Here is a 7,058-nt window from a genome sequence, read left to right on the forward strand (position 1 = left end):
GTTTTCTCAAAAGCCCTAAATCTTTTAAGTTTTTAAAATAAGTTTTAATTTTTCCCTCAGTCTCACTGAGGAACTACTTACTGGGGAAATATCACCATCAATAAGTCCGCCCGTACACTCTCATGGGGGGTAGCTGTGTGTGGGAGTGTGTGTCGTCTTTCATTCAGTCGTATCATCTCAGTGAGCTAGCTAGCTAGTTAGCTATGGTATGTACTATGGACTTAATGAAGGACATAACAAAGCTAAACATTCATTCTGTGAACTCTACTCTAGCATAGTTGAACTAAACATAGGTTTCAAGATTAGTCATTTTAAATTCCTACCCTATCTAACAACATCCAACTATTTTTGCCTCTGTTTAGGTCACAGGAGAGAAAATGGTCTTTAACAAGTTTGTATTCTGGTTCCAGAATTATAAAGACAGTTGGAGAACAATATGATACAAACCAGAATGTAGGCGCTACACGATGATTTATTTCCTGGGCAATTTTTCCGTTTCCGTTTTTTCGTGTTTTTCCCAAATTCAGTACAGATTTGTAGGCAATCTATTAGCCCAACTGAAAAATAGTGCATAAGCTGCCATAAATGGGAAGCAAGCAAGCCCCAAGACCTCCCTAGGTTTGGGCTAAACATCTCTGCCCCTGGTGTTACACATAATGATGCTGCAACTGGCTAAGATTTATATGGTTGTTTCATGTGTATTGTTGAACGGCTTCAAGAATGTCCCCCACAACTTCTGAAATCAAACCCATAGGCTTCAGTACAGATACATCCACCCTCATTGAGACTGCAGGACTGGATTCACTTTCACTTCAAACAACATAAAAATTATATTGCATTATGTCAGACACCAAGATTAAAAGGATCTGAAAACAATAAAAGAATGAATCTACCGTCTGTTTACACTTAAACTGAGCGCACTGGAGGAAGAAAAGCTTTTATCTAATATTTGTATGATGAGTGAATATTAAAAGAAAGAGGCGGTGTAATGAAACAGACTGTGTAGGTAGATAGAATTAAACCCTGAGGGGCTTCGGGGAGCTTCTCACCTCAGAAATGAGCAAAGTAATGAGCGCATCAAACATAAAAGGAGCTTGTAAATTGATAAACGGGGGTTATGTGAAAGCACACATTTAATTTCAATGTTTGAAAGTTAAATAAAATTTACTTCATTTTTTTAATGTAGAAGGTTTCTGCAGAAAAACCTTTGGAACCTTTATATTATAAATGCTTTGTTTGTTGGTATCCATTATTATGTTTGTATACCAAAAACTCACTTCATGACATGAATTCAATGTGTCATTATGAACAATTTCAAGACATTTCCTGATACTTTAAGGACAGAATCATTTATGTTTTATATAATATATTGAAAATTTTTTCTGATGATGTGTCCTTCACATCCTGCGCCTAGACATAATGTAGTAATTTCATCTCATTTTCAGTCATCTTATGCATCTGAGCTTTGTTTGAACCCACTTTATTTGAAGTGTTACTGAAGACCCAGAAGTTTCCAAAGAAATGCTCAGACCTTTTACTTTAGTAAAAACAGCAATACCGTGCAGAAATACTCTGTTACAAGTGAAAGTTCTAAATTTTACTTCAAAATTACAAAAGTATTAGCATCAGAATATGCTTAAAGTAGCAAACGTATGTAAGATGGCTGATTTGCTGTTGCTGATTTTGTTATGTGTCTATCACTTTAATGTTCCAGCTGATAAATGTGGATCCCTGACCAAGGCATCACATGCTGAAAACATCATTTTTAAAAGACAGATTACTCACATGATGTGATGCGTACTTCACAGTTGATTACTTCCCCCATAAAAACTGCAGAAAAACACTACTGTAACACTGAAACATTTCAACATTTGTCACTTTTTATCTGTTAGTCTGAATGTTTCGGCATGGTTTGTACACATATATACTCACATACACATTTTTATGCTTGTAATTAAAATCCAACAAAGTCTGAACTTCACAGGACCAAATGAAATCAGCATCATATCTTATTCCAAATGATAGAGCTGAAGAAACCTTCTCTACCTGAACGAGACTTGAGAAGATGAAAGTGGAAATCCAGGACCTGGACCAGAGCCACAATCAGGTCCGATGAAGCTGGGACAAGAAACAACCTGCTGCTGGCAATCTCTGGTGGGTAATTCAGCTCCTGACTAGAGTCTTTAAAGGTTGTGATCCACTAAGGAGAAACACTGCCCTGTTCACCTTCCAGGTTGTTCACCCTGAAGGTTTCACGCTGGAAAAATTAAAGCAGAGCACCGTGAACACTGCAGGCTGACATCGTGTCCTGATGGAGAGTGACAAATATTATTGATCAACAAAGTCTTCACTGCAGAGATAAAAAGCTGCAGACAAAGCAGGTCAGAGGCGAAAGAGCAGATTAACACAGGTAGACATGTTTATAAAGGAGAGAGAACCCCCCCACACACAAACACACACCCACACACCCACACACACAAAGTCATTACATTGATTATCTGCTGACCTGCTGCTTTGACTTAATTCACTTCAGAGAAAATGATTAGCGGAAGACAAATGCTCTCACTGATGAACACATGATTGAATGAATCAAACTCTCTGAGAATCTGAACTCTTATCACTTTAATGGACAACAGACTTAAAGCTGAAATCCTTTAAAATGTGTCTGAACACCAAAATCTACCAAAGTACGGAGACTTTACTGAGCTTCACCTTCACCAGACAGAGCTCAGACCTGGACTATGTTGTATAACCCCAGAGCAATTGGAGATTCTTGTACTTTACCTGAGTCTTTTCTTTTCATCACACTTTACACTTCATTTGTCTGACAGCTGTAACTACAGACATTACTCTTTTGTCACACTAAACATATGGCGAGAATACAATGTATTGTTTTATACTAAGTAGTGACAATGAGTAGTGACGCTTTATTTAACAGGTCCTGTTACTTCCTGGAAAGATTTATGTAATTTAGTAGAAATTACAGGAAAGTAAAGACAATGTCTGTGACACTGTGCTTTTATAAAAAAAAATTGATTTGCAGAGAAATTTCCATTAAGGCTAAAATGTGTCCATTTTCTTTAACTAGTATCAAATTACATATTTCTTTGCAGGAACCTTCAGACAAATAAGTTACATATCTGTTACTTTATAGGAAATGACTGTGCAATGTATTGCTTGATGAATTAATACGGGCAACATTAGTACACTCACAGGGCAATGACAACACGTGTAAAATATGACACATTAGGCAGGGGGATCTTGGCTCCTTTTAATAAAACATGGGCTCCCCTGAGAACATAAATTGTGGGAAAAAAATTTTGGGGGGGGGTCTCTAAAATATTAACATTATATATTATTATTATTATTTTATTGCCATGTATTTCTATTTTTCTGTATCTTTCTAATTTTTACTGCGTTACACCAGTAGTTCCCAAACTTTTCCAAAAAACGAATTTCCTATCAGTTAGTAAACTGAAGATGAAGTGATGAAGAGACTTCCGTTTATGGCGTCCACCTAGGAAGACGTGCTTCGCGCTGCTCTGCCTTAGCCACTAACATTTCTACTAAAAATACTCGCAATTGTAACATAACTTGGTAATATAGGGTGAGCTTGGATATTGTAATGCCGAAGGCTGCCAATTTAAGTAAAGGAAAAAGCAAACCGTCAAAGCAGCCGAAGCTACTTGACTACCGTATTTGTGGTGAAACACAGAAAGCTAACGAGGACATGGCGGAGGACGAGGCTAGTGGTGGGGGGACACTCGGAGGTGCGACGGTGGATGTGGTGCTCGTTGCTATAAGCTCCATGAAAACTGAGTTTTCTTCAAGATTTGATGGAGTTATGGCGGCGCTAAATGACTGCAGAGCGAGTGTCGCAGGCAGAGCTGCGGATATCAAACGCCGAGGACAATAGCAGGTTTGCAGGCTAAAGTCCACACGCTGGAGTCAAAAAATAAGACTTTGGAGGACAAGCTTTTGTACTTGGAAACCAGATCCGGCTTAAATAACTTGAGACTGGTGGGTCTGCCGGAGGGTGCCTAGGGACGGGACCCATGCTCCTTTTTGGAGAAGTGGATCCCGGAGGTACTGGATGCTGCGGCTAATATTGAACGGGCACACCGAATCGGACAAGCGAGGGACTCAAAGGCGCCACTGAGAACACTTATAATGAAGTTTCTCAACTACAAGGACGAGCGGGCAGTTATGGAAGCTGCAAGGGCTAAAAAGGACATCCGCTACAAGGAACAGCAAGTACGGTTTTACTCCTCCTTCGACCTAATCCGCCAGGAGCTGCGCAACTTGGGGATCCGACATGGAGTGATTCACCCCGCCAGACTGCTGATAACTATGGAAGCGCATTGCATTCACTGGATAAAAATAATAATAATTGACACCATATCTCGTAATTACGAGATCAGGATCTCAGGAGAAGCCAGGAGCAAAACCCAGCAAAAAAAAACATCTCAGCACTGTATTCCCTGTCATCAAACTGGCCTCTGTCAGCATCAGATGCTGTAATTGGTCCCGGTCTGGCGTGCTGTTCACCGGGAGCTCCCACTCTGGCAGGCAGCTTATAGGGACGTAACACATATTCAGTGCTATTGGCTAGCGCAAAAAAGTCCCTCCATAAAGCTACTAGTTTTTACAGAAAACACGTAAATGAGGAAGCAATTCCATTTCATATGGACTGTAAACATCTCTTGGAAGGAACTGCTGCTGCTTGAACCTTCCAGCTTAAATCAACAGCGTTGTTTTCTCCCGCCATTTTCACCACAAAGTGGAACAAAAAGAACTCTGTATGTCAGACCAGACATGCTTTTCAGTATTTAAAAAGGTTCAGTGTGTAGTATTGGCAAAAATGGAATATAATATTCATAGGTATGTTTTCATCAGTGTATAATCATCTGGAAATAAGAATCATTGTGTTTTTGTTAACTGAGAATGAGCTGTTTTTATCCACAGAGGGAGCAGTTCTTCTGGTGGAGTCCGCCATGTTGTACCGCCATGTTTCAACAATAGCCCAGAACAGACACACCCAACACTGGCTCTAGATAGGGTTTGTTGTGGTTTAGCAGCCATCGTAGTTTCTTCTAGAGGCAAGCTGTACTCTAGAGATGTGTTTAAATCCTACACACTGGTCTTTAATAGAGCTTGGTTATTATGAAAAAATATTCAAATTTTTAAAATGCCCATATTTTAAAGATGCAGTCAAAAATGTAATCCTTGACAATGTAATTAATCTAATTACAATTTTTTTCAAATGTAATCATGGCTAATTATAGTTACTAAATAATCCAATAGGTAATGTTTCACTCATATGGTATTTTTTTCTGTATCGAGTACTTTTACTTTTGATACTTGCACTACATTGTTGATAATACCTAGAAATATTGATCTACAGGCTGGTAATGGAAACCCTGATCACTGGAACAGATTCAACAGCAGTTGATACATCTGGCTGAGTCACTGTTACTAAAATAAAACCCATCCTGAATGATTCCTCCATGATGTAAGAAGAATAGTGAATGTTTGAGGTTTGAGGACGACACATGTTGAGCATTAATTTGCAGCGAGCAGCAGATGTTTCTCTTCAGGAGCCTCATCTGAGATTGATTGAGATTCATCTCCTGCAAACTAGTTTCACACTTCAGACACAAAAATACGAAGCCAGAAGCAACATGTGGCCTACACACACAGGATGTTTGTTTTCATAGAAAGAACAGCAGGCTTCATATCACACAGAACAGAGATTAGTGTCCTGTTGTACACAGCAGTAACAGTTTATAATGACACTTTGAGGTCCAGTGTATAATATTTAGGAGGATCTGACTGACTGCAGTGATGGCAATGGTGGACAAGACAACAACTCCCACGATTCCAAGCTTCTTCACAATGTCACCAAACTTCATCTTTTGCCAGGATTTAAACAACAGTAAACGATAAATAATCTTATTAGGAAAAAACCTGCCTCTTGTGTGAACTGTCTGTAGCTGAATATCATGTTACTTGGAGAGCCTAACATTTACTGAGGTGGTACATGGTGTAAAAAGTTTGAGAAACACTCCCTCTATAGATAAAACAGCTCATCCTAAGGTAATGAAAACACAACAGTTCTTATTTTCAGGTGATTATACACTAATTAAAATATACCTATGAATATTATATTCCATTTCTAAAAAAATCACCAGAATGCAGGAAACAAAAGTCCTCCTGAAACTAATTTTTTTTCTGTTGGGACCGCCCCTTTTTCCAAGGTCTTTTTCACTCCAGGACTCCACACCTGTTGAACTGTTAAAGGAAACACCTGTATCGTCCTTATTGTGACTCGCAATCGCCACTTGTCAGTATCATATAAACTACTTGATGTGACTAATCAATTTCAGCACAAAAGCTTCCCCTTGCAAAGTGAAACGACCTTTCAGTTGTGCGTCTCATTTCTGTCCCCCTGTGTGTGTGTGTGTTGTTTATTGTCCTCCTATCGTAATCATTCAGTGTCCTACATTCCTCTCAGCTTCCATCAGTTAACTGGTGATTAAAAGATGCAGGGTTTCCTGTGTTAGTGTATGTGTGTGGAAGAATATAAATAAGTGTGGTGTGTTCAGTTGCTGTTGACCAACCACACACACCACACTTGATTGTGAATAATTCTTCATTGGTCAGTGTTATAACTCGTCTGAGATTTGTCAATCACATAAAACTCACTATGTTGTAGATTTGTTCTCTTTTATCAGTATTTTTCAGCTTTCTTGTTGTGCTTTTCCAAAAATTGAGTTTTAGCCCCACAAATGTATTTTCTAGATTCTCTTTGTTAGAAAATAAAACTGGAAATCACAAAAATGTGGCCTATGATGAATTAGGAAAGCTTGTGTCTATTAGTGCTGACATCTGAAGTTTTAATTACAGGGCAGTGAGTTGCCGTTGACACCTTGTAACATGCCTCATTAACAAATTAAGAGTTCCACCTGTTGGGAGGTTTAATGACAGAGAAAAATGTAACAACATGGTTTGAAGGCTGTGTAAAGGTCCAGTGTTTAACATACAGGCGCTCTATTGTC

This window comes from Morone saxatilis, unplaced genomic scaffold, assembly GCF_004916995.1.
Source record: "Morone saxatilis isolate NCDOM2014 unplaced genomic scaffold, NCSU_SB_2.0 Contig19, whole genome shotgun sequence".
NCBI lineage: Eukaryota > Metazoa > Chordata > Actinopteri > Moronidae > Morone > Morone saxatilis.